Source organism: Numenius arquata, chromosome 4, assembly GCF_964106895.1.
Source record: "Numenius arquata chromosome 4, bNumArq3.hap1.1, whole genome shotgun sequence".
Taxonomy (NCBI): domain Eukaryota; kingdom Metazoa; phylum Chordata; class Aves; order Charadriiformes; family Scolopacidae; genus Numenius; species Numenius arquata.
In genome coordinates this window covers 61,578,786-61,602,514 of record NC_133579.1, presented here as the reverse complement: position 1 = coordinate 61,602,514, position 23,729 = coordinate 61,578,786, and positions in this window count along the sequence as shown.

The window sequence follows — 23,729 nt, the reverse complement described above, 5'->3', positions numbered from 1 at the left end:
CTCACCTCTGTGCCCAGCAAGATCATGGAGAAGATACCCCTGGAATCTCTGCTAAGGCATGTAGAAAATAAGGAGGTGACTGGTAACAGCCAATACGACTTCACTAAGGGCGAATTATGCCTGACAAATTTGGTGGCCTTCTGCAATGGGGTTACAGCATTGGTGGATAAGGGAAGAGCAACTAACATCATCTACCTGGACTTCTGCAAAGCATTTGAAATTGTCCTGCATGACAGCCTTGTCTCTAAATTGGAGAGACATTAATTTGATGGATGGACCACTCGGTGGATAAGGAATTGGCTAGATGGCTGCACTCAAGAGTTGTGGTCAGTGGCCCAATGTCCAAGTGGTGAGCAGTGACCAGTGGCGTCCCTCAGGGGTCGGTGCTGTTTAACATCTTTGCTGGTGACATGGACAGTGGGATCCAAGCGCAACCTCAGCAAGTTTGCTGGCAATACCAAGCTGCGTGGTGTGGTCAAGAGACCTGAGAGACGAGATGCCGTCTACAGGGACCTGGACAGGCTTGAGAGGTGGGCCCGTGCAAACCTCATGAAGTTCAACAAGGCCAAGTGCAAGGTCCTGCACACGGGTCACGGCAATCCCAAGCACAAACACAGGCTAGGTGGAGAATGCATTGAGAGCAGCCCAAGGAGAAGGACTTGGTGGTGTTGGTTGATGAGAAGCTCAACATGAGCTGGCAATGTGTGCCTGCAGCACAGAAAGCCAACCATACCCTGGCTACATCAAAAAGAAGTGTCGCCAGCAAATCCAGGGAAGTGATTCTGTCCCTTTACTCCCCTCTGGTGAGACCCCACCTGGAGTACTGCATCCAGCTCTGGGGCCCCCAACATAAGAAGAATATGAACCCATTGGGGCAAGTCCAGAGAATGGCCATGAGGACAATCAGAGGGTTGGAGCACCTCTCCTATGAAGACAGGCTGAGAGAGTTGGGGTTGGTTGTTCAGCCTGGAGAAGTGAAGGCTCCTTACAGCAGCCTCCCAATACCTAAAGGGGGCCTTACAGGAAAGATGGGGAGGGACTCTCTATGAGGGAGTTTAGTGATAGGGCAAGAAGCAACAGTTTTAAACTGAAAGAGGGGAGATTTATGTTAGATATTAAGAAGAAATTCTTTACCCCGAGGGTGGCGAGATACTGGAACAGGTTGCCCAGGGAGACTGTGGATGCCCCGTCCCTGGAAGTGTACTAGGCCAGGATGGATGGGGCTTTGAGCAACAACGTCTAGTGGGAGGTGTCTCTGTCCATGGCAGGGGGGTTGGAACTCAATGATCTTTAAGGTCCTTTCCAACTCTAACCATTCTATGATTCTATGACCATTCCATCACTTCATTCTACAATCCAGAGTTGTACATACATTTATGGCTTTAAAAAGATTGTATAAAATCTCTCTGAACATCTTTGCAGATCATTCAGCCCACTGAGAAACTTCCAGTAATGCTTAAAAGGAATATGGAAATACATTTTATATTGCAGAAAAATAGAGTAACAAACAAAAAAAAACCGCATAAAACTAGTAGACTAAAATACTGGCAATGCCCCACAAACTGGGGCATCAAAACTTTCCTCCCCACTGTGTTCCAGATATTTATAAAAACATGCAAGTCAAGGATTCTTATGCCCATATAAGGGGCATCCATCTCAATGCCACACTCACAAGTGGATGTCTGTATGCACAGCAGGAAACAGTGGCTTATCAATTTTTTCCCTTTCATGAGTACAGTCCCAGTAGCTACCTAATACTAAGCTATTACTAATTATTATATAATCTAAGCATAAACAAATTTCATCCAACAAATGAAATTCAGTAAGTAGAAAGAACCTTTTAACTGCTACACATATATATGGCCACAAACAGCTTTTCCTTCTTATTCTAGTCCCCTGGTTCTCTCTCTCATAGAAGCTGGATGAGAGGTAAAGTCACTAAAGTGACTTGCAATTACATTTAGACATTAGTATTTCCCACATGTGTATTTCAAATGTTTAAGTGTTTAACTTAAAAATTCATACATTCACCCATGAAGGACACAAATATCAGTTTTACTAGCAGGCAAGTGGCATAGGAGACCAATTTATCCAATCCTTTATCAAGCCAAACTGTTGGGAAAGCCAATGATATTTTGGTGCAATAAAGGTATATATGCAACTTGTCACAAAATATTAAGTGTATCCAGTACCACTTATGAATTCAGTGAGAGAAAATGCCAGAAAATGTGCAGAATTGCGGGTTTTACCTTACTACCCTGACCAAGTTGAACTACCTAGTTCCAAGTCTTTAAATCACCTGGCAGGCCATTTGTACTGCAGAAGGCGTGAATTATGATTCTTTGACTCCTTAAGGTTTCTTCCTTACTGCAGAGCTGCCCTAATGAGTTATATCTAAGGCACTACCACAAGATGGATGTTCTACAGCATTTACAGTGGGAAGTGAATCTAGTAGTGATTCTTAAATGACTGCAAGAAACATCTTTTGGGTTTCAAAATGCGAGGAAGAAAACATGTAACATGCCTCTTCAGAAACTTTTGATTTTTTCCAGCATTCCCTGTTATGAAACACAAAATTATTTTAATAAAAGGGCATAAATTATAAATATTGGAAGTGAAAACTACAGGGGCATCCAAGTTCTGACACAGCATTTTAATATAAACAAAGCCTTTGTTTATATTAGGACTATCCTTATGAAACACTCATTTTCTTTATATATAGTTGTCACCCAAAAGAAAAAAAAAAAGGAAAAAGAAAAAAAAAAGGAAAAAGTATGGCTATTTCTTCATGTTAAAATACCATCCAAATCACAGCAAAACAGTTTTCTGTACATGGCAATCTGGTAAACCAAGCTTGCTCTACCTTTACTACAAGTTTAATATTATCCATCTGTGGATTCATGTATTTTACAGAGGCAGTGTGAGCTGGAGATAAGGTGGAAACAGTTTCTATTCTAGGAACAGCAAGAGGGAGAGGGCAGAATGAAGAGTGACTAGGGAGAAAACCTCATACCTAAGATAGAGCTGCTGGAGAGATCTGCAGCTTCCGGGAACTAATAAACTCTGAGTTTCTTTCCAGAACAATTTCCTTTAAACATCACAAATTCAATGCAAGACAGGTTAAGGAAATCCAGTTAAAGAGGGATTTGGGCTCTCACCAAAAGGAGATCCAGTCAAGGAACATCTTTCATTTAGCCTCAGTAAGTGTTGTTAATACTTGCACTAAGAACCCAAGCTGCTTTGCAGTGGCAGCAAGCAAAACAAACAGTTTATATGTAAAACTGAGATATTTCTTCTCCTAGAAACATTTAGGCTCTGCCAGCCCAAACACAGCAGCAATGAGCATGAAATGTGAATGTTATTTCCCTTGGGACTACACATTATTACAAAAGACAGAGGCTAGATTCTCAACAGCTTTCTAGGATCTCATGATCTCAGACCTGCTTAGTTAGTTTCAGATCTCCTTCAATGATGAATTATAGATTAAGAACAGTATCTCCCATTTATTTTCTCACCTAATTCAGAACAGAACATGACTCTACCTCATATTTTTTTAAAGCAATCAAATGAAATCTTGGGGAAAAAAAAACCAACCAAAAAACAAACAACAACAAACCCAAAACCACAACCACCATGAACCTGTTCACCATAAAACAAAAACAGTGTAGTTCTTAGGTCACATACAGCCAACTAGCAGAAACACTTGCAACCACAATAGGTGACAGCTTGGCTGTGCTGAAGTCAACAAGGTTTCTGCTACTGATCTTAAGCTACTGGGGTTTCACCTCATCTTTTGTGATCTCGTGGAACTAGTACCTGGTATCAAAGCACTGGTTTGTTTAAGACAACATTTCTGCATGCAGGAGAAACCCATAATTCCTGCTCATTCATAGCATCCATAATTCGGTTAATGTAACAGAAGCCAGGGTTTAGTTAGGTTATCATCTGAAACAGGTTTAACATAGAGCCTATAATCAGCAGGATTCTTGGGAAAACAAATAGCCTTGAAGGGATAATCGCTATTTGGAAGTCAAGTTATGTAAAACATATTTCCCCGTGTGTTATTGCTTCAAGTTGTTTGATTGCACCTAGTATGTGTAAAGAGCGGAAATTATAGAATCTTCACCCTGAGTGGTTTAGGCTCTGTTGTTGTAATAGCTACTTAAGTTTTAAAGGGTTTTCTTGCCTTTTTCTTTTGGTCTTTCTTCATGCAGGTAACAGCTGATAGGAGTAAAGTAATGTGACAGGATAAAGAAATTTGCAGCCAAGGAAACTCTGCCAATTTTCTAAAACAGATGCCAATGCTTTTGGCACCTTCTTGTAGTTGACTAAAAACCGAGACCAAATTTATCATCAAAGAGCTAGCCAAGCATGCAGATTGCACACATATCTCCCTCAAAGGAAAAGCTTACAAAGTTAGACATCTTCACAGTATCACTTTCTCTTAAAACACAGATCAAATAACCCTCTCTCCTTCCTCCCAGCACAGACAACACTGCATCTACTACAGTATATACACAATTGTATTTCTTTTTACTCTTCTGTTATTATCCATGTATATTGTACACATAACAGACAATGAGATACACCAGAAGTAAATCTAATACATCCACACATACTCGTGTGTAGCTACTATTTACCCCCAATATTCCCAAAACGGAAACCGAACTAGAAAAGGGGAGCATCAATAGAGCAACAAAATATCCCTGCTTTACTACAAACTACTTCTTTCAGGGTTCATCCTGTCAGTAAGAACACCAAAGCCTGGCTCCATGTCTTTCTTCAAGCAAATCACTTCCTCACATGTATTCTTCAAGCAATTACTAGAATTATACAATATAACTACAATACCACTACCCCTGGCTAGCCACAGTCCTCAAGGTACATGTGCATTGTTGGAGCAAACCCCATTTCCCATATGCCCAAGTTTTGTTTATAAGCAATATATTCCTGCCAGGGCTTGAAAAAGAGGTTAGAGAATAGGAGGCATGGATTTCTGGTTAAGAGGCCAACAGTCATTGTATTTTGCACTTCTGTCTCATTCTCCATTTTGTTTTCCTTCATTCTCAGTGTCAGTCATCAGTATGGAGAAAGTGAGAAAACCTTCACCTTCCCATCTGGACACAGCAATCCTGCTACATTCGTAACGCAGGCTGTCAAGGTTTTCTTATGGAAAGAGTTGAAAAATGGGAGGTATTTCTTAGAAATAGCATTTTCTTTTAAGCATAGATTTTTCTGCATGTTTAGAATATAGGAAATTAATACTGTTGTTAAAGCTGCAATTTTTTAATTTCCTTACTTGAGAGAATGACCTGGCCTCAGTCATGCTAGGATTTCATTCTGAAGCTTTGTATTGTGTAATCATAATAGGTATCAGTCATAATATCATAATACACATAATCATAGTATGCTGAAATATATTAAAAGTAAAATAGAATGCAGAATAACATTGCACTAGCATGCTCTTTTAACAGGCTACACAATAAAATACAATGAGGCAGATCCTCAACTGGGGCAGACTATTGTAACTCTTAACCCAAAGCTAAGAAGCCAGCTATAGTTACATATGTGGAAAGCGAGAGGAGGAAGGAAAAAAAAAAAAAAAGAAAAGAAAAAGAAGAGAGAGTATTTGGGGGATTTTATTTCAGTTTTACTTTGCTATAACCATACCTACTTGAGAATAAGAGGAGAAACATTTTTACAGTCTGTGTGCACAAACTGTACACACATATACATGAGATAGTGATTGTGTACACATTTGTGTACGGATCGTATGTGCAGCAACTTTCAGAAGTTCTGCTTGCTCTCTTATAAAGGAGTATATTTTACAGGCAAATAAATTATTACTCATTTTTCATTATACATATCATTTCAGGAACTCAGATTGTTGCCAAAATCACTTAATTTTCACATTCATTTACAAGGTGGAGGTTATACCTAAAACAGACAACTAGAATAGGCAAACAAATACATTTTGTCAGTTTTGCTCAAATGTTATTAACTCAGGAGTTGAAGGTCATACTTCATGTCCTTTAAAAAAAATAGCTTTCCCTTAAATTTGTATTTCTACAGTCTCTTTCCCTTCTCTAAGATCACTTTTTAATTTCCCCTAATTTTCAGATAAATATACACACATACACCCCAACGGTCACTTAACCCAAGACAGCTACTATAAGTTACACATTCTCAATATAATTCTTAATGCATCACACGTGCAATAGTCTCCTCGGACTATGTTCTGCCCTCTGCTATGCAGACAGCTTATTATTGAAAATATGCAATGAATCATTAATGACACACACACATAGAGGGGAGATCAGAATTAAGCCCTTAGTCAGTGTGTAATATTTGCTCTCAAACTTCATCTATCAGGAATAGCGGTACTTCACTTACCATTGCCAAAAAATAAATTGGAGAAAAAACTTAAATTTATAAGGTCTATATGACTTCTTTCTGTGGCCTCTACACCGTGTACTTGGGACAGGTACTATACTGGGTGGTCTCCAATTTCTGCTTGGGCATAGACTTAACCCAAGAGTTACATGCAATGCTCAATATCTATCTTTGGGAAGGGCCCATGCTTGGAACATGACTCTCTCTCTCAAACAGCCCGCTATCTGCTTTCAAAAGATTTTTAAAAAAAATAATTAAGACAAAGGAATGCCTTTCTAAGAGAACAATCCAGAAGGTAACAACAACAGAATAGAAGAACAACTCTGAGTCAGTAGTGACTCAAATAAATGATCCATTCAGCTTCTTCTGCTGTCTTGTCAGTCATCCCTATTGCTAAGGTAGCACTATTTTTGCTTTTCTTGATTTGTATTATGAAGAAGGCATAATCCCTTAATTAACCTGCTTACATCTGATCCATACAGCTTAGCTCTTTTATCTATTTCTGTTTCATTGCCAAACCTGAAGAGATTAAAAGGGGTCTCCTAGAAAGGGGAACCTTAAAAACCATCTAGTTCCCAATTACTTGGAGACTTACGATAAGCCACAGTTCTCATTCTACAACTCCTAGAATTACTTTTTTTGTCACGTAAGCTTATTTATTGTTATGGAAACCAGAAAAAAAAAGCTTTTAGCAATTTTGATCAAAACCTGCTTCTAGAAAATTTTCTTAGACTATACTTACAATACTTTGCCACAGATGTCCTGTGAACTAAAACAGTTGGAAAGGATGAATTGAAGAAAAAAAAAAAAAGTCATGAAAATTTAACACAAGGAAATAAAAAATGGTCTTGATCTTCCTTAATGTTTTTCCCCATGCAGATATTTTTGTTAATTACTAAGCATGTATTATAGCACCCAAAGAACTTTCTTAGCATTCCCATGCTCTCTTTAGGGCCAGACTCCAAAAGGCTAATACAACAGTACAGTAGAGTTAGACCTATCCAACCCTCTGCACTCTGTATTTGCATTAAAAGCCTGGAAGTCTGGAGATAATGGTCCTGCAATCCCTCAAAAAACTGCTGAGGAGAGGAAGCAGAAATGATGAGAGTGCTCTGTCACTATATCATGCACCAACAAAAGCCAAGCCCTGAAATCCAACATTTAAGAGGGTTTTCATCACCTGTGCCTAGAAATCTAACACCAGATGTATCAGATTAACTATACATGCTGCATAATTGATCCACATTGGATCTGCACATTCGGATCAACTAGATGTGCAATTAGAGCTCTCTGCATAACACATCAGTACTTTGCCCATGGTCTTTCAATGACTTAAGACAGCTCTGAGAGCAATCATAACCTTTAGACCCACACACCCTGCACCTGAAGCTCACCTCAAACTTTGATAACTTTCAAATCTGGACCCCAGCTACGAAGTATATTTCTGTAGGAGATTATATATAGATAGACATTGAGACAGTGATATAGAGATATATATACACACACACAGATATATATACACGTTGATGAGTGATCCTGATGTTTGCACTCTTTAAAGATGAAGGGGAGCAGTTTCCAATATCCACATCTTTCCTAATGGACATATTCATTTTAAAAGCTAAAGGAATATCAGCAGCAAGGAGCTTGCTGCAACACTGCACTAAGCAATATTCAGATATGAAAAGGGTGAAGAATATATTTTGTGATTAAAAAAACAATAGGCCTACTGCTGCCCTAAAGTGGGGTGGGGGAGAAGTAGGGAAGAAAATTTTTAAATGGATATACATTGCTGGCATAGCCAGAAGAATTCTTTAGAAGAAGGACAGTACACTTTGTTAGCACATCTGCAACCAGGAATAAGTTTTAAATGGCAGAGACGAAGTATTTAAAGAATAGCATGAACTTCATCAGTGCTAATAAATCTCACGTCTCAGCCCAGAGCCAATACCTTGAACAAGCACTTTGCTTGTTCAGTTCCAATACATGGTGGAATTGAGCCGAGAGGGATAAGCCTGTGGGATCCACCACCTCATAGAAACAACTTTTCTGTTAACAAAGAACTCAATGGACTGCTGGACAAATCCTAATCCATGCTGTCTTTATGCACAGATACTACTGATAGATTAACAGATTTTATACAGGGAGATATTTTGGACCTAAATGCCTAACTGACTCCTCTTGGCGAGCCCCTCCTGAGCTTACTCATCTGCTACCAAACATGAGACAGCTGACAGGTTTTTAAATTATGAACTCCTATGGGTCACATTACTTAATTATACAGTACATCCAGGGATACGCACATGGGTCTTTTATGGTAAATGATATGACTGTCTTAAAAACTCATTAATATGTCATTAACCAAGCAGACATTTACTAATTAAACAATTAGCCCCTCTCTTCTATTCCTTTGTTCCACTCAGAGATGCTCATTTACTATGATCCCCACTCAGATTTTTTTTTTTTCCTCTTTTAATTTATTTCTCAGGAAAAAATACGTATCTATAAAACATTTCCTTTGCTTTTGGCTCAGTTTAGTCAAACAGGAAACCAAAACAAAGTCTAGATTCCCAGCTGGTGAAAATCAACTTTATCTCATGGAAGTCAAAGGAGTTATGGTGATTTACCCCACCTGAGGATTTTGCTCCAGGCTTCCCAAATACAAATAGTGTATTGATTTCAAACGCATGTCTACCGTCAATATGTGGGCTTTGCCTGTCCAAACCAATAGTGATTTTTACAAAACTTCCAGAAATGCATTCAACAAACACTCTGAGCTGCATAATTATTAAATGCAAACAAAACCTCCAACACCAATAAAGCAAGTATAAATATGCAAGGATCAAGGCCTGGAAGCAGATCATTCTGAATCACCATATGAAGTTAAACACCAAAGCAGCATGCTGTATTTCTGCCTTTGAAATTCAAAGGATTTTTAATAGTTTTACTTGAGCTGTTTTCTGCTGATAAATGTAGCTTGATCATGTTTGATGTGTTTTAACTGTGTTAAACTCTGATACAAAGAAGGATTATCAAATATCTCAAACTGGAATATAGTGAGTTTCTTTTTGGAGAGAAATCCCCCACTTCTCCTTTATGATCAAAAGGTAAACAAAATTGTATTTCTACTCAAATGGCTATCATTTTTACTGTATATACAGTAGTTCTACTAACATACAAATATCTAATTTATATAGGCCGAAAGAGAGAAAGCAAAAGGTATGTTTCTTTTACTTCTTACAACTGTTCCAATTCCTATAGTTTTGTTTACTCCCACTCACCAGGAAACAGTCTTTCAGAAGCACTAGGTTATTTGCAGAAGATTATAGAAAAGGTTCAACCAGGCACTGGTGAAGAGAGAAAGACAAGTCTTTTAAATGACCCATCCTCATACTGATACACAACAGAGAATTATGCCTCACCTTTGATCCTTCCTGCACTGTATCTTCACTCAGGATCACACTAAACTGCAAAAGCAAATCAGGTGCTAGAGAACTAGGGGATCACTAGCCTATATAGAGTACAACTTCACATACCAGGAGTGGATAAAATCTTTCCCTTGGCTTTTTAGCTTCCATGTCAGCTGTGCAATCTGGGGAAGCTGGAGGCTGGTATAATACACTAGCATAAGTTACCAGGAATGATAAAGTAGCTTCAGAATGGTTAAGAGTAGCTTACACCTCAGCATTCACCAGGACCCAACAGGCCATCAGAAAAACACCAACAGCTTTACTGCAATAAAAGATCTGACCCAGAAAGTATGAGGTAGTATGTGAACAGGCAAAATTAATACAGTGTTTAAAACCAAGCAAAACTTGAGAAAACTCTTCAGCCACGAGATGGAAGTCTTCCATATTTTCTGTGGACAAGCATAAGATGGGTAGTGATTATAAAAGCTTTTCCCACACTGCATCACTGAAAGTCCTCTTCTTGAGTTGGAAGGACAACAGTGAGGACCTGGAAGAGTCAGGTCCTGTCCTCCCTGGCTGGAAGTCCTGACTCCTGCCCAGTCACGCATTTGGAGCCAGCAGCCCTTTAGAGAGCAAAGGTGACTTTATTCCTGTTGATTTAATTCTCTGGTCTATAAGGGATCAGTTCAGTTACAAGCAACAGAAACCTCCATCACACGCTCACTGACACTGGTTAGAGGTTCACTCAGGCCATCAGGAACATTGAACATCCAGTGGAGCCATAGCACGTTTTCTCATTCACAACTTCATACAACATCTATGTTTAACTCCAAAGTAGTTATCATGGTAATACTACACAAAGTATGTAGTAGGCTAGACTCCTCTCCTATACAATATCTATGAGGCAACAGCTCTTTTGCAGCAACCAGAGAGCATAAAGAAGTTACATCCCAAATTAAAATTGACCTCTAAGGATACAGTCCCAGACTTTCTGACTGCGTCTTTTTTTCCCCCCCAAGATTTCTTCCTGAAGTACCAGTTATTTAGAGAACAAGGGCAGTGTGAGAATAGAAACACACACAACAAATGAGATGGAAATCATGAATCATTTTCATAGATTTTCAAGAGGCCTTTAGATAGAAGAAATATCTGTCTTCTTGTGACTAATATAACGAGCCAAAGGTCTGCATGTAAACAACACCAGTCGCCATTTGCTACTACACAAGCCACCCTAATTCCACAATCAGGTAGTAATTTAGTACCATGACAAAACCCCCACTCTTTGGATCTTTGTTTTCATCACTGCCACACAGACAAGAACACACAGGAAAGGAAGCTGCAACTCCACTCTTTAATACCTGTTGTATAGAAGGACAAATTTCCAGAACTGGAAACATAGAAGAGCAAAGTGGTATTTCCGTGAGAAAGATTTTCATAAATGAAAGATCAATCCCCCCTCCACTGACTGAAGAGAAAATTAATTACTGCAGTTGGCAGAGGATAAATGATTCCAATTTACAGAGTTGTGTAATTATAGCAGCTGCAGAGTCGAAGACTGGATGCTAACTTTGAACCTCCACCCCAACATGACATTTCTACTTGCATTTAGTTCTGCCACTTGTGAACATGTTGAAAGTTCTCTCACTGTGTCTTCATAATTATATGTTGGTTCAAAAATAATCATTGGCTCCATTGCATAGATGAAACCTTATCATCTGGTTAGCAAAAGGTATGTTGTATCGTCTTTGAAGTGTTGAAATCCCCACAGTGGAAAATTTATTAGGGGAAAGTGATGTTATAGTAACACAATTAATTCTGCCACAACATGTAGAATTAACTACACTGTTAAGAATTAAGGATTCAAAGAAGAGTTCAAAGGAAGAAAAATAGTGTATGTCAAATCATAAAGTATAAGCTTTGTATAAGGTCTAAAAACACCATATTGTAAAGAAACATCTAGGTAAAAAAAAAAAAAAAAAAAGGAAAATAAATGGTTAAGGAGATGAGGAAACATCTTTAGTGTTTTTCTTCTTTTTTTTTTTCTCATGGGAGGTTGTCAGTTATGCTTGTATAAAGAATTCTGTTCTTTTTGAAGCCAAGAGGAAAGTTTTTAATCTCATCTTTAACTTTAATCCTTTAAAATATGTAAGAGATTTAGAAGTGAACAGGGTAAATTTGGCAGAAGATCCTAGCTATGGAAGGAAGGTAATTTCTTTCAACTACTGATTGCCAAGGGAGTTCAAAGCCTGCCACCTAAACTATCTATCAATTCCAGCTACAAGCTGCAATCTACTGATTTTTTACATTTCTTTCTATTGATCATAAATATTTAGAAAAGTCACCAGCTATGAATGAGTGAAACAATGTGATTATTACATACAGGGATAAGGGCTCTCTAGTGCTGTTGCTTTTTCCAGAACAAATGAATAATGAAAGACATTTTCTCAAGCAATATGCACAATAGCATCTGTGGCAACTGTAGTTATTTCATGTACCAACAAGAAAGGAGCTGGTCCACAAGAACAATTTCAGAAAGTCTTAGAAAATCGGCAACGGAGTCAAAAACTCAGCTGTTAGTACAAGGAGACTATTCTGACTTTAACATAATGTTTTATGCCATCAAAGGTCATATAAACCTCATCTACCAAGACAATACACTTACATTCCATTAGTGAAATGGAAGTATAGAAACCACAGTATGACTTCTTCCCTTAAAGTACCAGTACATACATACATACACTGAAAACGCTGATTTGCCATACCCTACTGTTAAGCTATTGTGGTTGAGCCCAGGTCAAATCCCACAGTACCCTCTAAGACTATGTTTCTGTTCTATTGAGCACTTCCTAACAGGAGTAAAAAACAGTTTCTTTTTGGTTTGCATTCTCCCCACCCCACCCCCAGACCCTCAACCCCTTTCCTCCTCCTCCCCCCCCCCCCAAAAAAAAGAGTTATAGCAAAGATCGAAAACTAAAGAAGAGATTTATGTGGAAAATTAGCACAAAGTAACAACATACCTTGACTAAAGTAATACAGAAATCCTTGGAAAAGCTTAACATTGAGCCAAACAGCTGAAACCTGCTTCTTCTGGTCATGGTCAGCCTCTGGTTTTAATTACCTGGGCAGAAACCTACCAGCTGAACTCAACTAGCAGATTTACACCCCTCTATTTAAACCACCCCTTTTTATTAGGCAAATTTGTACTGTTTTCAATGCCACTGCATCAACAAACCTAGAAGGCAGCTGAGGACTGTTTTAAAAAGGACTCACTCAAAATGACTGGATATCTTGGGCTTTGGCCCCATGCAACTACAGTACAAAAGATGAAACAATTATATAATCAGATAGGCTTGGCCTTGTCTACTCTTTGATCAATTCATCATGTGCCAAAACCATGTCATATGTATAAAAAAAATCTAATCCGGAACAAAATGACTATGTCATAAGAACGAAAAAATAATACAAGAGAGCCCACATCTGTTCTCAGTCACATCAGACCCAGGACAAACTGAAATGCCATTGAACTCGACGCGTTTCATATCAGTGCTAATAAGATTAGGATTTAACTTCCTCTCCTCTCTTAAATAATGTTCAGCTTTAACATAATGAAAAGTCAATATGGAAGAAAATAAACAGTGCTGCAGTACTGAATGCAGATATAATAACCTTTAAAATACTGTAAGACAGTTGTTTCTATTGGAGTTTATATGCATAAGGTCCTATTGTACAGATGAAATACTTCATTATTATAGTTAAACCAGTTATTGAAAAACTCTTTTAAAACATCACAGGCAAGATCACAAACACTGATTCTGGGTATAACATTTGATAAAACATACTGAAAATCTTGAGCAAGCATTTGACACATTTATGCAAGTTATACACTTAGAGGTTAAACTTACATAACTATATCCAACTTAGAAGATAGGAATCTGTATTAATGAAAAACTCCTAAAGAATTCAGTAAAAATTTTGCCTGAATAAGCTATTCAGAACTTCCCAGAGATATGCAGGAGCTAGTTTTATCAGAGTCCTGTCAGGAGCTAGTCCAAATCCCTACAAAGTCAACTCAGTCAACTCCAGAACATCCCCCTTAAAAATAGTTTTATCCTTGAGCAAACATGAAGATAGAGAACCTTCAGATAAAAAGTTTTTTACTTTGCCTATAATTTTCTAATAGCCCTGTTATTATTGAGGGCTTTTTTCCAAGCTTTCATCCCCACCACTGACAGCCTTCTGTAGCTGGATTTTTCTCACCTTCATAATACTATGATTTGTTGCCATGGAAATTATTGCGATGCCACAAATAGAAATTTATGCCTTTGTGGAAAGAAACAATATTCTAACCTAGGAAAGCACAAATATCTAAAACTGGAAACTGTCAAAAAATAAAGAAGCTTGCTGTGAAAACTTAGCTCATGTTGAATTTGGAATCAGAAAGAGGCTTGAACACATTTACAGATTTAAGATGTTGAAAAGTCCTTGTGTGCATGAACATGTTAGATGCACAAAAGTTTTCTGGTTATAAGCTTACTACCTCTTGCTGTATTTAGTCAGAACAGAAAAATAGATCTATACTAACTGAGCAGAATTAAGAATTTAAATAGAAAAAGAAACCAGTATATTCCTGAGTCAGTCAGGTTCATTTGAACTATATATTAGTTCCAACAATAAGAGTAGGGAGACAGTCATAGCACCCATGTTAGAAGTTTGTCTTCTCGTGTTTCCCATATACCTGAAAGAAAGAAAATTCCTTCAGAAGGCTCTTTCTAGAGACTCTAAACAATTCTCACAGCACCTAAACTAGAGACCTGTTCTGACCTTCTGGAAGGAGAACTGTGTTTTTTAATTATTTTACCTTTTCTGTCTCCTATTTTGGCATGTGGTGTCTATGAATGCTGCTGGAATCTGTTGTGGCCACATCCACAATGACAACAGAAGTAATTTTGAATGCTTACTGATCTACTCTGTTTTGGTTTGGTTTTTCTATTTTTTAATCCTCTATAATAACATGAAGATCATCTGTGTGATGTCTTAAACCTCACTTGATGTGACAATTGCACTTGTGTTATTCTGTATACATTTCTTCTCTCCAAATTTCCATTTCTGCCTAGGAGATATTCCTTAAAATTATAATTATTTATTATTTTCCTGCACATACTGTTCTGGATCTTTACATTACAGTGCTAGTGAAATCTAACCAGAAAATTTAGAACCATAGCACTTCAGGGAGACAAAAGAATCTAAAAATTTTTTTTCAACAGTGTGCTATTCATACTGTTTTCATGCAGGGATGCTTTTCAGTTGAAACAAGCCAAGTCTCATAAACAAGAACATGCACCAGAGAATATAGACTGCTAAGAGGATCTGAATCTCCAAGCTCATGAAGCGCTAGAGTTCAGAACTTCCAGACACGGACTGTTCATTTTTCTCTCTGAAGCCATCACTTTGCAGAATGAGCATAGAGGTGTGAGTTTCCCTAGTTTTCCTGCAGATCCTTGAAATACAAAAGATCAGGCTCCTTAATTCTTTTGTCCTTCCTCAGGAATGAGAACTGGATATGGTTAACATGTAGTAAAGATGCTCGATCTTTATGAAACAGGAAAACATTACCCCCACACGAAATACGACCACAAGATATAATTGGTAATTGAGGGAAATGTATTCCTCCTCTTTTGTTTTCTTTACCTTCTTTGTTTTTCATGATAAAAAAGGGAAGGAGGGGGAAGAAGTCAGAATAAAAGGCGCAGGTAGAATATCAGAAAGATGCAGATTATGAAGACTAAAATTATCCTATTACAAACATCAAAATAGCAAACAATCTCATAAATAAAGCTTTCTGGTTTGTTTCATTGTTTTTGTTTTTATTATTGTCATTGTCTCAGTTAGACAATTCAGCTGACCAAGATTTCATTCACACAAATGTTTTCAGAAAGCTTAAGAACAGCAAATGTTTGCCCAAATAAATATACATGAAGGCATTCCCACCAGACATTTTATTATTATTATTATTCATACACTGGAGGAGATGAACAACTATATTTCTGGAAGTCTGCAAACATAAGAAAGTCTTCTTTTGTAAAACTATTTTCTACCCAAGAAATAATAAAAAAAAAACACAAAAAACAACAACAAACAAACAAACAAACAAACAAACAAAAAAACCAACCAGACTGTAAATTTGATGACCGAGCTCCTGAGACAAACCACAAAAAACAAATGACAAATTCCATTTGTCAAGCAATCAATATGGTTAAGGTTTGATGACACAAGCAATTGTTTAAATAAATTAAAGAGTCCACTTAACCATCAATCTTAAAATAAGCTAACATTGACTTCCAGAAGCATTTAGCCTCTCTGGCATGAAATTGTAGGGTAAGATGCTGAAAGACAGCCAGCAAAGCAGGAATGCCAGCTGGGGAGGAAAAAAAGCATTTTTGGCTTAGCTAGAAATTATGGTTAATATTCTTGGTGAAAAGAGCTTTGGCAGGGTGGAGAAGGCTGATATACTGTAAAAACAACAGAAAACACTGGAAAATTGATAGAGCTGAAACAGCATTTCATGAACCACTGAGTGGAAGAATAAGACAATAAGGTATCATAACAAACCATTCTCCACACACTAGCACGTGAGGGCTTTACCTGTCCTTCACAGAGTCATTTTTGCAACAACTGTAATGTGTACCACTTCTTTCACTCCTGTATTAACAACACATACTGGTCTTAAAACTTTCTGAATGACACTAGAACCTACAGTCCGGAAGTAAATATGAAACCTAACAAAATTTCACAATTAGGTACATTTAATACAGCTGATAAGATATATTTTTTAGCAACAATAGGTATTTTTAGTGATCTGTTTTGGTTCATACCACATTTCACATTTTTTTGATAAGCTTATACAGTTACCTGAAGCTTTGTATTTTATGCTTGCTTTTTTTGGCCAAATAGTCTATGTGACAATTCTTTTAATAGAAACACACATAAAAGCACAAAATGGCTAAAGTGTTTCTTATGTTCCACTATGGTTTCTCCTAAAAAGTCCACTGATTTTATTTTTTTTTTCCATTAATGGAAGTGGAACAGTTCAATTCACTGTTTTTTACTGACAGTCCACAGCCAAGTTCTAAGGTGACTAAGAAAAGAGCTTAGCATCATTAGTAATAAATTCATTACAAAAGGGTTTGGATACTCACTTGGAAATGTTTAGAGATCTGAAAATTGAATAACTTAAAACAAACCTGTGCAACAATGTCAATATTCCTTAAAATAGATAAAACTCCCCTCTTTGAGGAATATGTTACACAGCTGAAATGACATTAGAGCCCGATGCAAATTAAGTCCTCATTATTGACCTGATTTCTGTCTTAAATTTAAATCATGTAACAATCACACAAATATTCATTTCAGTAGTCTGTTGAACTTTTTTTACAGCAAGCTCCTTGCACATACCAGACATTTCTTTAACAATGAAGATTTTCTCAAGTTGCAGTTTGCTATAGAAACAACGCAGTTTTATCATAGGTATTTTCAATCGGGAAAGTAAAACAAAGCACTGTATTTCAAGTCAGTGTTATTGTGAATTAAAATAATTTTGGTTTGCTGAACTGAACCACAGCATTCTGTTCTGCTTTTTTTAGATATCAATGTGCATTTGCCATAACCCAGAGTCTAACATGCAAGCTGCAGTCCCAGTTCTCTTCAGTGGGGACTACATTTCCCATCGAACAGTGACGTATGCTTTCATCACACAATATGAGCCATCATGGGAAATCTAACAGCACTGATGGGCAAAAGTGAGTATAAAACACGGCAGCCACATGACAGCTGTCATGCAGCACTACAGCATTTCGGGCAGATGGAGTGTGACACTGAAGCAAAACCTGTGGACCTTTCCACTTCCCAGTATTTTGCTACTTTCGTACCAGGTCAAAACAAAACCAGACTTCCACTGTCCCACAGGATTTGTGTTCCACTTATAGGGGGAAATATGGGGCTAAAAAGAGAGTTTTGATATATTTCAGAAAAAAAAAAAAAAGTGCTCTGTATCAATTTGGACAAGGGAAAAAACCCAACCTTCAATTCACTTGCAAATTGCATTTGTGCGTTATAAAGCCTCAGGATTCTGCTAAAACAAAGCTTCAATGGCCTGTCATCTGTTCAATTTCCAGAAGCTTGAGTAAAGTCTGATCCAGGCTGGGACTTAGTTTACATTTTTTTATTGCAAGCTTTTTATTTTTAGGACATCATTTTATGGAGGTTTATGTTTTTATGACTCAGGGAAATTTTATTTCATTACCAAAAAAAGGCAAAATTAACACTCAATTTTTCTTTCCTATTTTTTAGTCTTCAGAGGTATGCTAGGTATTTCATAGAAAGTATGAAGGACATCAATGAGCTTGTGAAGGTGAACTGCAGTCTGTAGGCTATCACGTATTTTATGAGGTCAATTAAAGAGAGACACAAATTTCAGATTAGATATAATTTTATACCTTAATTTGATTACAAATATAAGGATGTGCTCCTCCTCAAGATATTTTAATACCAACGTAAGAAAGCACTATTTTTCATTTGGTTTGATTTGGCTAATCACAGAAAGCTAAATGCAGCCAGCCCTACATCTCAGAAGGTTTCAAGGGCCAGAACAATAACAATAAATTCAATGTTAATGTACTTCACAATGAAACTGAAGAAAACCTCCACACTCAGTAAAGAACTGAAAGTGCTTAAGATATACTGAAAATGAGGGTGTATCTGAATTCTTCTTTCACTACTTTTCAAAGTATAGGCATCTCTGGCTGGCTGGCTCCCCCAGAATGGTTACCTCACAGAAGACAAGATCCTACCATTGTTCTCTCAGTGAAGCAAGCGGAACGTGGTAGTACCAGCATTCACCTTTTGATTAGCAACCTTGTGATCAGCAGGCTCCCTCGGGAAATGGAAGAGTCTTTTTCAGAAGAACTCTCCTCAGCTCAAGGGAGTTCAAACCCACATCTCCAGAGGGCACTTGCAACACCAAAATGCATCCTGTTCTTGAATAAGGAATTTTCTCCATCTTTCCTTTTGAGGCTATGAAACTGGACTGGTAGAAATCCAGATTCATTGGTTTTGAGACGGTAACTGGCTCAAGCACCTAAATGAGGGTAAGAGGACCTGAATTCTATGTATTCTCTCAAGTGCTGCTTAATGCAAAATGTCAGTGCATCCAGCCTGCTCCTAATATGCCTAATAGATTTTATCTTCCAGGGACCTACATGAAGAAAAACCAATTTCAGCATCCCAAATGGACTTAAATTAAGGGATGTGCACTGACGTCATCAAAATGTCCCTAGTTCTTAGCGAGCACAGAAGATGAGTACTAGTGCACTTGGGACATCAAAACAACTGTGGGGAGGTACCTTATGAGTTCAGACATCTGCAGTCTTAACCAAAAGTTGAACAGGGACTTTCTGGAACACAGTTTGTGACTTCAGATAGCTGTGTCTTATTCATGCTCCTTAAATTAATTATTGAATCTAGCCTGAAGTGTGCTTCTACTCACTCTTTGGGGATATTCAGGTACCAGGATGGAAAATAGCACATCTCAGACCTCTCAGTCATTCACAATACAGATGTTATGTCCCACAGGAATTTTTGAGAACACTACTTCCACCAAATTCTGTAGCAAAACTCCCCATTGCTTCTAACAAGGAGCAGAAGCATGTACCTTTTGTTTATTATTGTCTCTAAGTGCTGCCCTTGAGATGTAATTTGTGGAAAGAGGACATCACTCCAGAAATATAAACATATGAGAAGTCTGTCTAAACATCTCCGGCCTTGACATTATTACTATCACCAAACTTATCCTTGATGTATTCTGTTTTCATGCCCTTCTACAGCTCTTCACCAATTCTTTATCCATTGCTACACAACAAACAGCCTTAAACTTTAATAGGTTCCATGACTTTTATTTCTTCCCTATTCACTGAATTTCATCTCCAAAGTTGCCATGTTTTATACTTTTAACACAAAGATGCTTGGAGTTGTGACTATGCCTGGAAGATTGGAAAATATCTACCCTTAGGCTGTATTATATGCATATGAAGACCTAATACTATTTAAATAACAGTTAAAACCGCAACCTTCAAATACAAAGCCAGCTATTAAAATATCACTGGAGGCAATTTTGCAAGGTTTATACTAATTTTATGCAAGACAAGAACAGGAGAGAAGGTTGTGTCATTTGAATGACTACACTGTATTACCCTCTATTTTCTAATCATCACAGATTTAATCAACTTATTCTGTTTGTATATTTTGCAATAACCTTTCCTCTTCCGCTATTTTTCAGGGAGGAGGAGAGGAATTTATATAACATAGTAAGTTTAAAAAATATGAGCTACATGGAAGACAGAACAGCAACTAAGATACTGTGATTAACTTCATAGACTTCCAGTAGGAAGTATTTAGTTTATCGGCACATAGTAAATGAATATTAAAATATGCATAGCCCAAGGCTACAAGTGAAAGTAGATAACAGCTGTTGGTCTAAAATGTGGTTCCATAATGCAGAGATTGGAATAAGCTTGTAATTATGAATTAAAGCTAGAACAGTGAAAAAAAAAAAATTACAAACACATTATGAAGATACTCTTTAGCCCATAACATTTAAAACCAGTTCCCTTCACTAAAAAAAAAATGGAGGGGAAGTGAAGGGATTTCTCCTGTCAGGTTCAGAAAAAAAATGTTTGAGCAAAATCAGCAACAACCAGCTGCTTCTTTTACCTATATTTTTAAATACATGAGCTATCTCAATTTTAGATCAACAGAATTTCATAGCAGACAGTAAAAAAAAATTTCCACTGTGTACTTTAATGAGAGATTTAGCTTTGCATAGCAAGTAAGTATACTATCCTTACATATGATATCACAGAGCTAGAAAAGCAGGAAAAAAAAAAAATCAGTCAAATAATCTACTTCATTGCATGAAGTATACTGTTGGCCAGTCTGTTATTCCTTTTACTCAGCATGCTGTCAGTGTGCATGAAAGATGTAAGTCAATCTGAAGGATGAAGCTAGGTTTGGCATTGAAAAAAATATTTGTTCACCCCATTTTTTCCTCATGTACATAGCGTAGTTACTGTTTTTAGCTTATGCCTCAAAATTTTCAAATCTCTTACCATATGAGAAGTCATTAGCAGTGCATTTAAAGTAGTGTTTCATGGATGAAAAGAAAGAGGAGAGTATTTTATATACAAAGCCTAAGCTAAACTAGTCTAAAAAGATTTTTTTTTTCCCACCAGGCAACAGTTCTCCACCAAAAAAAAAAATTTAAAAAAAAAATCACTCTCTTGACAGATCTATTAGTTGGATTTCACTAGCAGCAACAGGCCCACCAATGTCACAACCAAAAGATGCAAAGCACAATTTAAAAGTTTATCCAGGACACAGAGGGGAAGAGAGGAGCATTCATATAATTTAATTCCGGTGTACAAATTATGAGGCTAATTTCCCTGCATACTTGATGGAGAGAGAGAAACTCCCCCAGAAGATAATTCAGACCAGCCTGGTTGCTCTGAATCACCTGAGGGCTTTTCTTCCTCTGTTGCCTAAGCTTGACGCAGGCATACAAGCAAACTGAAGTATGAACATTCTCCCATAACATGAGGTCCTTACTGGTACTAACCACAGCACTACGTACTTACATGGTACATAGGAATCCTTGTCACAGCCTTTCTACTAGCTCTGCCTTTAGAGAAACATACAGCTGCAGTAAGAAGATGGATCCTCCTCAATTGCACCTGCAATTGCCAAATTATGGAGTAATTATGTCCAAGCAGCTGTGGCAGCTGCATCTAATTTAGCCTACTTCTCAACCTTTCTGCTTGACTGACATAATCACACCTATGACTAGTATAGTCATACCTTGAATATAACAGGGGCACAAACAAAGTAGGGTTTATAAGGAACCAATATGAATCCAATAATACCAGTTAAAAAAGAAAGAAAAGTTAGTATTTGGTCCTACTTCATTGAAATTACCTTTTGCAAGTTAACAGAAATTTTGACATGACTTCTGATACACTATAGATTTTAATTTTAAGATCTCAGTTAGGGAGATGTCCTTCTTTTTTAAAGTCTACATAGATAACTTTTAATAGATTCTTGCTCTTTTCATTTTTTTTTTCTCTGCTCCCTCCCCTTTCCCCAAGTGTATATTTCAAGATTAAAACAGCATGACTTCATGGTAACATGTGATTCTTCCCTAAATGTCAGTGACTTTCCAGTGACTAGTACACTTGCAAAATGAAAGAAAATGGAACAGTCTTTAGAAAATCCATAAGCTTTAAAAAATTATTGTTAAAATTTTTAAGTTGTTCTATCTTACATGATTTCATTTCAAAAGTCACTAGAGAGCCCAGATGAGTCACCACATCATAACTTTGTTTCATGTCATCACAAAGCCAAAGCTGTTTATGATATCAAGAAATATCACTTACAAGAACTACAGGATTTTTTGATCTTTGTCCTGCTGCATTTGTCTTCTTATGATTTCCAATAAGTACCTAATTTGTAGAGGACTCTTAAATTCAGCATCTCCTTTAGAGAAGAATTTTAGTGAGAATGAATGAATTTTTAAACCATTATTGATTATGACACAGCTAGTGTAAATGAATGAATTTTATATGAAGCAGACACTGTGCACTCACTTGATATATATTGATAAGCAAAATCAATTAGCCACTTGTTCTTCAGGACTAGAAGGTCTACTCTATTGGATTGTTCTTTCCAAATGATTGTTTGATTAAGTTTTCCACAAAGAAAAGAAAATACAGTGACAGGAATTAAATTACAGAAATTTAGTAAATCTTTGCAAGTATTTTACAAAATATCATTCTTTACTTAATAAAGGGCAAGCAACATATTTTATGATTTCCCATTCATTCGACAAAGCTATGGTGTTTGTAATTGTGTATATAAAGCCATCAGTCTTGTAGAGCCATCTTTAGCTGAGCAAGCCCCAAAGCATCCCGTCCATTCTGCTCAGATCTGATCAGCATCTTTATAGTTTATCAGCCTTGGGGTTCAATTTTGTTTTGGATGCTTTTATAAATGAGCACAATCACTGGTGAATCTGTTCTTCCAGATTGCAAAGAGAAAAATCGAGAGAAGAACTTTAGTAGATTACTGTGTCACTGAGGATAATGTACAAGCACAAATGCACCTAAAGTAGTCTCAGAGATTATTTCATTGGGTGTACATTTTCAGTTTTATTTCAGTAAAATTAGATGATTGTCTTAGTTATTATTGTTTTTGAAGCTATATTCTGTCCCCAGGCAAGGTGCATGATCAATGCACTATCTAGCAAAATCAATTTGTTGCAAAGTACTATTTATTTAAAAAAAGGAAAGAGGGGGAGAGGAGAGTAATGCATAGAAAATGTGAAAATGATTATAAGATGTTCTTCTAGTAAAGCTGAATTTTATCATTGAAGCACGGAACTTAAGAAATAATATAACTGATTTCACAAACCCTGTACAAAAATACTTCCATATACATATTTAAACTTTAAGGTAGCCAGTGAAGAGCTAGCATCAAGTTTTGTGGCTCCTTCGATTTTTCCTATAAGAGGTAAGTTTCCAACAATAAATTAATGGGGCATATGGTCCTCCTCTGCTATACTCATCAACAACACAAGTGGTTTCATTTTTACATAAACAGGACACAGGAAAGAATACATATAATATAAAATAAGGTTTGGTTTCTTTTCTATAGTTATAAAAAAAGCCGTACTTGCTATGCTTTGTTATTCAAGAGATCATCAATATCACTGAATATCTGATGGGATAAGGGGAATGTGATTTTCTCGAACAGCAGGAAGGCTGCAGTCTCATGACAGATAGGGTCAATTTTGTTTTCAGAAGCTGTTGATGCTCTTGTGTTATCTCT